The following is an 11,465-nucleotide window of genomic DNA, read 5'->3' on the forward strand; positions in this document are numbered from 1 at the left end:
TATTAGACTTTGCGGCTTGCTCAACCTCTATTGTGCTTGTGAAAAATGACTGTAAGGAATAGGAATGCAGCCGAATGCAGGGGAGAGAGCACAAAGCAGCAGTAGCCAAGCAGCGCTGCTGGGCAGGTGCCTGTAGATCCATTTGAGCAAATCTATTATGAAAAATGAAATATGCAGATGGAAAAAACGATTGCTAACAGGAAATCTGTCCCTGTCCTCGTATGCACCGTAATAGAATGTATTATGTTCACACTATTACATTAGTAGCTCAAGTTTAAGGCTTTCACACATGACGTCTTAGATGTCTGTGATAAGTGTTCTCTCGAGAATATTGTAAGAAATAGTACAAAAGTTCAACTTTTAATTAAGTTTACTTCCCACTGACATGCTCCCACAGCAGCGTCTTAAAAATTGAGAGCCCTGTCAGAAAACACGAGTGCCCTCGAAGTGGTTACTGTTGTATGTGTATGTTGTGGTTCGACAAAATCATTGTCATCAATTTATTATTGATAAAGTGAAGCGGAACCGCCAAGGTTAGTAACATTGTATCGTTCTTTATTGCTATAAAAGTGTAAAAAGAAGTTGGCCACAGTAATAATACAAAATTGAACTGTCATTTAACTGGTTAGTTAGCCACAAATGTAACATAAAAATTTCCCTGAGAGGCATTCAAAGTTGAAGGTTGCACTGTAATAATCAAAGTTTTTTTTTTCTTCCTACTAATTAGATTGCATTACTTTTCAGACAAACTCCAATTCCATTTCCATGACAATAGACTTAAGTGTGCTTCGAGGCAGTGTTTAACAGTGCTTGACAATGTTTGGACATTAAATGAACAAGGTAGCAAAGAAAAGTCAAGAGGCTTAAAGGACTGATTTGGCGCAATGAGATTTCTCTTCTCATGTGGAAGGGCTTTCTTAAGTTAAAGAAAACTTTTGAAAGACCCACTTCACCATTCAGCTGGCAAACTAGTACAACATGAAACCAACTACCAGTACTGTAAAAGTAATCCAAGATTATAGATTCTAATTTAATGATTTGCACATGGGCAGCTAGCAAGAGAAGCTAACGAAGCAGCCTAGCAAACAAACGTCTTCATTTAATGGCCCTTGTCAAACAGCACAAACAGAAGAGAATTAAATGCACAACACCAGTCACAATAGTCCCAAGAAGCTACTTTGTTCAGTACCTGGAATGAGAACGAACAGTGTGAAGTATAAACCTACCAAAACAAAGTCAGTAACAGCTAAATGTGACATGACAGAAGCAACACTTGTGCTCAGTCATCCACGTAACAACTGGTGAGCACCTCCGACTACCAGGACACCGAAACACTCAGTAGAATTAGACTAAGGTACTTGCACAGTGACCCACAATGTTAGTCAGTTCACATAAGAAAGCTAGGGGAAAAAAAAGGAAAAAGGACAAGCAGTGTATCCTTCTTAATACCACCTCCATCACATGCACTTAAAGAAACCATCAATAATATGCCAAATTAGCAACATATCAGCACACAATGTGCCAGTTAAATCATCTGGAACAGTTCACAATCCATGTTTGTTTGATAACATAACAGAATTCATTATTATTATTATTACATATTGTAATGTGTGCAGATCGCTTCGGAGGTTTTCTGCTAAAAATACTAATTACTAATCAGAGGACAGGAAAAACTCAGACGTCATCGAGGGCCAGCATTCTGGCCATGTGAGGATGAATTTGAAATCTGATTGGTTAACCTATTATTGTTAAAAGGAACTATGGACGTTGGTCTATTATTCATTCAGAGAATGAGGAAATTACTAAATGGAGTGATTACCATTTTTTCTCACGCAGAACAGTTTTCCTCTCATAATAATAATAATAATAATAGAGATTTATATAGTGCTCTACAAGACATCAGGGATGCTTTAGCGTTGAAAAAAGAAGAAGAAAAAAAACAAAAAACGTCAGGACAGGAGTAGCAGCATTGCCGGTGGCCACAAGAAGCTCCAGCCCGTGGTGAAATGAAGCCAATGAGGTTAGGACCTGGAAGCTAACTGTTGTCTGTGACACGTAGTCTGAGCTCCAGCTGGAAAGAAGCCAGTGTTCGTCCTGTTAGCTTCGGTTACATTAGCAGCTAGTAGTTCACTGCTATCAGCGACGCCGCGCGCCAGCTCCAAAAGTTCAATCTTAGTAGCCTTGCTACAAAGACGACAATGTCCTCACAATGGAGGTTTCCAGTGATAACCAAGATAATGACCAATCATGGCTCAGCTTCAGAAAACAGGTGAGCTGTGATTGGCCGTTGCCTGAGCCCTGAGTCATTTTCAGTCGACAGAAGTAACAAAATGGCCGCCCTCTGAGATGGTGTACAAACGGGTGGATTTTGCTGCCAAACTCTTATTGCACAAATGCAATATCAATCAGAATTCCTTGTTTCAACTAGTGGGCCTGCATAGAACATATTCTTGAAAAAATATGTTTGGGTTGAGCTAAAAAATTAGAGCCAAAGTTTTTATCATTCCTGGCTTCCTGTAAACTACACTGGCTGATAATAATGATTCTGTAGCTTGTGGGCAGATACGATTCACATGGCAGCCTATAGAAGCTGAAACCTGTTTCAATAAAAAAATCTAACATCCACATATAATTGAAGCAGTATAGCTCAGAGAAACACAACAAACTGAAGAGAATCGACAGCTGGGAGTAAATCAAGACTATTTCATGGAACGCAAATATTGGAAAGAAGGATGTAAATATGGGTCAGCGCTTCTGATGGACAAACACAACTATCATGTTCCCTTTATGTTGTTAAATTTCTCCCTTATCACTAACCAACTGAAATCTTTGGTGAACTTAATGCTACATTAAGTTTGTTTTTGTTTTGTATATACTTGAAATAAATATATTTCTTTCCATCCAGTAGGTCTGCCCACAAAAAAGAATACATTTAAACCTCCGCTGCTGTCATTATAATATGTATGTCGCTCGCCTTCAAGACACGCTTTGTGAATTTGTACACAGGACTGTGTTGAAAACATGGGAGTTAAAAAGCGAGATTGCCGCATGATGTTATATTTCTGTATATGTGAAAATTAGACGGTAGATAGAAGACAAAAATCAATTTGACATCAGCATATAAATGACTTCTCTGTGCTCTCAATTGGCTGGGTTTTTCAATGCCTCACTGTACCGTTGACATTATTGCGTTATTGACTTGGAGGATTAAAGACATCTTCGCTCATACAGTAGGCACCTCAGTGCAAATTCAGTCTGAAATATGTGCATCACTATCACACAGTAAAAACGGCTCAAGCATATTCACTGCTCCAATTTGGGCTGCAAACTATCCAGACGTCTGAATCTGCTCTGCAATGAAAACATTTGAGAGGAGCTGCAGCCAGTCTCCCCGGCACCTGAATCACTACTGCATTGATGCTCAGTACGATCATTTTCTGTGCTACTCATCTGTGTAGTGGCTCACGTCCAACTCGCCGCTTTGTTTCACATCCAAGAGAAAAAAAGATGGAAGCACATCAAGAGTAGACAGAAGTGTTCCTTACCTTCAGTATGTGCCAGGATCAAGTCTTGAATCACGTTCAACAACATTTTTGCCCGCGCGCAGTTGAATGAAAATAACCCAATCTATGTTGTTTGGAGGAGGTAGACTGATTCCATGGCAGGAAAGCTAAAACCAAAATTGAGAACCTGGAAATATTACAATCCCAGCAGTAAATAAAACCTTACCCCATGAGTTTGACAAATGTGCCGACAATCATGCAGTGACGTTTCATTAATGAACTTGAATGTGTCTACAATGTCAAAACAACAATTATCTTAAAAGCATAATTTCGATTGAAATGGCCAACCTGTCCACTGCATTAAATTGACATTTTTTGGCGTATGCGTGTGTGTGTGTGCGTGTCGGTTTCCGTCTTTAACCCATTAGGGCTGTTGCGTCTTTCTACCCTTAAAGCCAGGAGAGCGTTTACGTCATTTTATTTTATTTTTTCAATTTTTAATTTTTTAATCCAATTCTCGGTCTAGCCAATGAAATGCACCGTGACATTAATCTAAAAAATATATTTATATTTTAAATAATAACATTATGATTAAATTATAATTAATGCATGAAAGGGTTAAAAACATTTTTTTAAATTTAGATTCATTAATATAGGCGAAAGCAACTTTTGAATAGCTGTCCACTGCAGTGACCACTATGCATGAAAGGGTTAATTGAGTGATTGCGGGGTGCAGTGTGAAAGTGCACACACAGTTGAGTGTAAAAGGCGGACAAATGCTGGGTCCTCTCTTGCGGCTCTCATATGACAACAAGTTGATGAGCTTTGAAAGCATCTACCCCAAAACGCCTGGAACAAAGTATCATTCAAATCCAGCAATGAAGATCCCTTATGATTAGAATGAAGTGAATATACTTTTTGTCAGTACATCTGCAGTCAGATGACACCAAACCTCTTTAGACAAGGCATCACTTTGCAGGGACAAACCCTGGCAAATTCAGTTGAAAAATATGTCAGGCAGAGCGGTGAGGAAAATTGCACTGACTTGACTTTGACCCCTGTCTCACAGCATTGCGGGACTACAATAAAGCAAGCAAATACATGTTGTTTTGTATTATTTGCTCGCTCCTTTCCGAACAGAAAAAGTGGCCATTATGCCTACAGCGGCGCGTCACTATGCAGATCGACCACTACCCCAACCCCCAATGCAGTCCTTGCAGAGTCCATAATAAAAATGCATCAGATGGATCTCCCTGTCCTCAGCAGTACGTCACTCAAGGAGGGAGGGGGAGGGGGAGGGGTGTTGGGGGGGGGGGGGGGCACCATGTAGACCTTTATGAGAGCTAATGACCCACAGCTTTTACAGTCTCTCAACCATCAGCATAATTAGATTCAGATGCTGCTAGCGTCAAGCAGCCATTTACGTGCCCTTGAAAGTAAAACATGAGCGCTACTGTCTGCCTCACAGTTCTGAGGTTCGCGGTTCGTATCTTGGGTCCGGCCTTCCCACAGTATGTGAAGTTTGCATGTTATCCTTGTGCTTGCGTGGGTTTTTTTTCCAGGTACCCTGGCTTCCTCTCACAATCCAAAAGCAAGCATGTTAGGTTAATTGAAGACTTTAAATTGTCTATTAGTGTATGTGAGTGTGTATGGTTGTTTGTGTGTACGTGCCCTACAGTCCAGTGTGTATGCCTCTTCTGGCCCAAAGTCAGTTGGGATCGCTGTGCCTAATGAGAAAAAGTGGAATAGAAAACACCCAAATGTTTTAGCATGAGCTTCCTGTACCATTAATTTTCTTTAGCCTTTAGGCCAATGATTCACTTTAATTCATTTCTTAAGAGCTACCCTCTTCAATTTGTGTTTGTGCACTAATGATCCTCAAGCCTCATTTCCAGAGATCAACTCTCTTTTCAGCTTTTGAATACGGCATTCTTCATTTGTTTGGAAACCAAGCAAATCTTTCAAGGGGAAAGTCAACCCCAACATTTTCTTTGTTTCGTAGTTAAGCCCACCCGTTTTTGTCCATCTCAGAAGGTGGCCATTTTGTCACTCTCACAGTCAACTGCAAATGACATCACAGATGCTCAGATAACGACAAGTTATGGCTCAGCTTCAGAAAACAGGTGAGCCATGATTGCTCGTTATCTGAGCCCTGAGCAACTGTGGTGTTATTTTCGGTCGATAGTGAGTGACAAAATGGCCGCCCCCTGAGGTGAGTGGATTTTGCTGGTTAACTCATATTCTACAAACACAATATCAATCAGAATGTTTAGACTACTTGAGGCGCACAGAACATATTATTGTAAAAAGAATTGGGGGGTTGACCTCCGCTTCAAAAATTGTAGCTCAGGCCTATTGATTTTATGCCTATACTTTAAAAAAATATATTAAGAGTATGATACTGATATTTATCTTATGTAGAGCATAAATAAGGCAGTGTTGGTACTGTAGTGCTCCACTAAGGTAACTGTCAATTCTTACTCAAGCACAATTGTACAGACTGCGCTGCTTTCTATGACTGCGAACAGGATAAGTAGCATAGACACAGCATGGATGAAAAGGAAATTGCTTTAACAAATGCTTTTAGTGTATCAATGCATTGTTTCACTTAACTTGAAAAGTGCAGAAAAGGATTTAAATGAGCGGTGACTTAAAATGTAGCAATGTCATTAAAGTTGCACTTGTGTTTGTTTAATTACAAACTGTTTATCTGTTTATGACTTCTGAGAATTGACATCCCTGCTATCATTAAATTAATCTTAGACCAGTTTACACTTCTTTTAATTTCTCTTGCATCAAAAAGAAATCTCTTTTCAGTTGCTAAGTGTCTCCAAATGAGCCCAGCCCAAATAAGATAAGCCCAACCCCCATAATAACAAATCGGATGGCGCGCATAGCAATGAAACCGCCGCCGAGGGAAGATAATGTGAAAAGCCAGCATTTATGCACAAAAACAGCTTGTGTATATTTTAAGAAATGAATCAAACTTGAAGTCTCCCTCTATCCAGCATGCAAGCGTGAGGCCCAGCGATTGCTAATGCAATGAAAAGCAACATCACGCTAACTGCAGAGGATGGAGATGACTAAGTGTGTGTACACGAGTGTCTATTTCCCAACTCATTAGCGGTGAACTTCTCTCCATCCAGCATTGAGAAAATATTCTCAGTGAAGCTGTCAGTGGTGATAGAACTTGGGCAGAAAGTTCTAAACCGGACACACACGCATGCACACACACACTGACAGTAACTCGAAGTAATAGAGCTTCACGCTGATGAAACCCACTGCCAAAACCAATCTCACACGTTTTTCCTTAAGAGACAATAGCTGCTATCTTTTCTTTCACAGGATATTGTAAACAGTTGTATCACGGTACTATTTATAGCCTACATTTGAGATCATTGTGCAGCGGATTGTCACAGTCGTACATTTAGACATTATCATATTCATTGTGAAGTAACTGACACAGCCTCGCCGAATCTCTCACCGCCAGGATGGGGGCTGATACGAATGGAACTTAAATTCAAATCATCACATTCTGATGGCACAAAACAAATGATAAGAATCTAAAAAGCAGACTGGGGCGCTTGCGTATGGCTATATAAAGTAAGCAAAATACCTCGCATATTAGATGCCATGCAGTTCGAGCTTATGAGGGTCAGTGGAGCCGAGCCTCCGCTCCCTGCACACTGTACACTGGCATGAAATGTTAAAAACATGAAATAAAATGAAATAAACTCAGAGGAGGCCACCTAACTCACTTCCCTTTGGGAAAACCAAAGCTTCACAACCTTCCTAGCATCATAATCAGGGCCCTGGACGCTGCTTTGGATTAGGTCCTCCAAAGGAGTGTTTCCCAACCAGGGTAATGTGCAAAGTAAATTTCGTAGGGTACATTTTACTCTAAAAAGACTATATTTGATCCCAATCTAAACAGAGTAAAAAATACATTTGGAAGAGAATAATATTCAGAGTAAATGTTACACAGAAAAACATTTGGGATGTTATTTACTTAAAAAAAAAATATATATATATATATATATATATATAAACATTTTTTCACTCAGGAATTCAAAGTAAATTCTACAAGGAGAGTTTTTGAGTCAATTTTACTTGCATAGTAAGAGTTGATTTAAAAAAAGTCTCTCAAGGATTGTGGAACAAACCCACAAACTTCAGTTTGGAAGACGGCCACCCTACCACCTGAGACATTGCACTCCTAATGTGACTTTTACTTGTATACTTGAATACTTGTACCTCCAAAAGGAGACAATTTGGGGGGTCTCTTCGAAGACACCAATAATTTACTACCTCACAGTAGTTGTGACATGGCTCATGTGGTAGAGCGGCTGTTTCCCAAACTGAAGGTTGATGGTACGTTGCTCAACGGAAATTCTAACGGAAGCCCATTAAAATGATAGTGGACCGACCTGGAGGCGATTACTATTTGATCCGGCTTGATAAAAAGGTGGATGGACGGACGGCATAAGGGTACCCACGCTGCAGACGGAAGACGATAAGCGGACTAGCAAATTTGAGTAAAATGCCCAGCTCTGGTATTTAACCGCTTGACTTCTGCGCCACCAGGATTGATTCAATTCCCACTCAGTGACAGCGTGGGTGTGAATGTTCGTCTGTCTCTACCTGTTCCCTGTGATTGACTGGCTACCAGTCCAGGGTGTAGTCCGCCAAAGTCAGATGCTACCTGGTGATATCTCACTTTCAGCCCCCTGCGACCTGAATCGGATACTGTATGCGGTATGAAAAAAAGAATAACAATACAATGGTAGGTTAAGGTTATCCATCGGTATCTAATGATTCTCATTATGTTTTCATCTATTTTACCCATTGCAGTTACTTCAGCCAACGGAAATTTCCAATAAATAACATTAGAAACTGACCCAACCAATTAATTTTAGCCAGAACATAACACAGCGTGGCAAACAGTCCAACAATAGCGGCGCACCAATTAGAATCTACAGCACCAAATCCAGACTGATGAGCCTTCTGCTTCACCTCTGACGTCTCATGGAGATTTTGCAGCTACTCGGATCCTGACTGTGCAGGTCTGAAGCCTGCCGGTGTTTTCACACTCACAGCTGCTGCTGATGTGCAAGTGCAGGTGAACATTATTTCCACACTTACACTCTCTGTAGCCAACAGCACTAATGATGCAAAGGTTATTGGATTTTCATCTTGCATAACGTGACATGACTGCACTGAGGTAGTAAGAAGGTCAAACTGTTCCTTCGCACGTTGTTAGTACGAGGTTTTGCCTGCATGTCTCAATGACCATACAGTATCTCTCACGGAGAAGGCTAAGGAAAGCAAAATCTTACAAAAGGGGTGATGCAGTGTGATTTTTACATCACCCCAAAAAAACAACCACAATAATAAACATATTGTTAAATGAGAATTTAACAACATATTGTGGACTGTGGATACTACAATTTGTTTACAATGTTTGGTCTCGGGTTCTGTCCAACTCCTTTTGTTACTTCTTTGCTCTGTTTCCAGTTGTTGGCAGGAATGGGAATTGTGTTATTGTTGGGGGATATTCCGCCAGCAAAGCTTCTAAAGCCCAATATAACAGGTCATAGTGAGGCCACTATGCGTGTGACCGCGAGTGCACGCCAAATGATTGACACCTCGTTGGTCACACCTTTTCTCTCCGATTGGTTGTTGTTTTTTTTTTCCCCCCTCTGGTGCTTTGGTTTCTTGAAAATGTAATTAGAGGTACAAGATGGGCCCATAGAGAGATTTATTTTTTTCACAGATCATGTTACTAAGGTACTGGACTACTGTCAGGTCATACTGACAGTTTCAACAAATATGAACAAAAAGGATTTGTTTTCTTTTAAATTGCAGACGCCCTTTAATAATATTTTTTCTTTGTTTCTTGTAAAGGTGTGTGCTGTCTTTATGTATGTTTGATCTATCTATCTATCTATCTATCTATCTATCTATCTATCTATCTATCTATCTATCTATCTATCTATCTATCTATCTATCTATCTATCTATCTATCTATCTATCTATCTATCTATCTATCCAAGCATGATAACAACAAGGGACATATGAACGGCAAATGGCTTGCAGTAAAATAAAACATTTTTACAGTGCTATTTTTTTTCAACCAACAAATTACAAAATGCACCAACGAAGAAACCACAAAGCTCAAGATGTGTTCTTTTATGCCGCCTGAGCACAGACACATACAAGATGTATCAATTCAACTATGCATACAAAACACCCCGAGATGAGCACGAACCTTCCCTTACGTGTCGGTCAGGCATTTTTAAAGGGTGAGTATTTATACTTTATTTTAGTTTATACGTAAGTTTACTTCTCTTGATACCGTTATGATACGATACGACGCTTCAGGATGCTAAACTGTTACAATAAAACATTGTCGCTACAGTTAATTCAGATTTTATGCTGGCGTCACTTTAAGCCTAGAACAAATTAAGCCACCTTATATTATTTCCTATGGGAAAGCTTTAAGGTCCCACACTGTATTATCTTTTCATTTTAAGTTACAGTAGGAGGAAAAGGCCTAGTCATAAAACCTTTTGATGCAGCTCAGGTACAGGATATGGTAAATAGCGGCTGCAGGTTGACAAAGAAGCATTGCTGAAGTAACAAAAGGTCCTGTCAGTGTATCTTCTTTTTCATGCTATAAGTGAAACATAGCACTAGATGAAACCTCACCAAGGATAATACACATACAGCTTCCTTGGACGCAATTATGTCTGATTTTAGCACATCCACCTATCCCTTTTCTCCACACTTTATCTTCATTATGGTTATGGGTGAGTCGGAGCCAATCCCAACTCACTCTGGATGAGAAGCGTGGTACCCCCCGGGGATGGGTCATCTACGCCAAAGGACAATTTCGAGTCTTTAATGACCCTAACATGAATGTTTTTGGAATGTGCAAGAAAGAAACCCCACGCAAAGCACGGGGAGAAACATGCAAACTCAACCAAGTAAGGCCAGGATTGAAGTTGAACCCTGAACCTCAGAAGGGAAAGAATGATGTGCCGCTGTTACACTGTGCTGCCCAACTTCAATACAATAATGCTAAAAAAATAAAACAATAATTACTGTGTACAGATGTGTCATAAAAGCGAGTGGAAACGCGGATGGGTCTCCTGCTGCCGCGTGATGATCACAAAAGGGCTCAAAGTGTCTTCTTGAGCAGCATTAATGTGGTCGTCACGGCGACTGCGACCTCTGAGTGCGCCTATTAGCATAGCTAATGAGGTTGGTTTGGTATTTACAGGATTCTGATGTATAGCGATGTTTTATTTCATGGTGTTATTCTCTTCAATGAAAATGGTATTGCACAATTTCACACACAGCAATACTTATTATGCAGGGGGTGTATGTGTGTGTGTGTGTGTGTGTGTGTGTGTGTGTGTGTGTGTTGACTATCCCCCAATGAAAGCTGATAATGCTGAAACGAACACAATTTTCAATAGAATTCCTTTAGATGGATGGTCCTTTCTTTTTGGCATATGTTTCATCTCCCTGTTTGCCTCTAACAGCAAAACCTTCATCTCAATGTAATTTCCCTTTTGTGTGAAAGAGGTTTTGCAAGTCAAATTTCTGCCCTTGAATTCAATTAAAAGCCTCTACATACAGCGCGCAGTGTACATTTGCATCCAGATAATCAAATTCGTCAGCGTCAATGCTTGTTTGTCTTGTCCTTTTTTAGGAACAAATTATACATCTTGACTGGAGTTGGACAAGCCAACTGGAAACTGTAGCAAGCATAACATGAAATAACAATATGGAGTGAATTAAAGTGAACTTATGGATGCAAATGTTCAGTGTGGAGTGATGCATTTTGATGTTGCAGGGTACTTCCTGGTTGATGTTATGAATGTATGATTACTGCTTCTACTGTTTCTGAGTTTCACATCTCTTCTACAAAGGGCGGCACCACATAGGGGCGCGCAT

The sequence above is a fragment of the Filicampus tigris genome, chromosome 9 (genome assembly GCF_054856515.1).
Source record: "Filicampus tigris isolate MCC_2025a chromosome 9, RoL_Ftig_1.0, whole genome shotgun sequence".
Lineage (NCBI taxonomy): Eukaryota > Metazoa > Chordata > Actinopteri > Syngnathiformes > Syngnathidae > Filicampus > Filicampus tigris.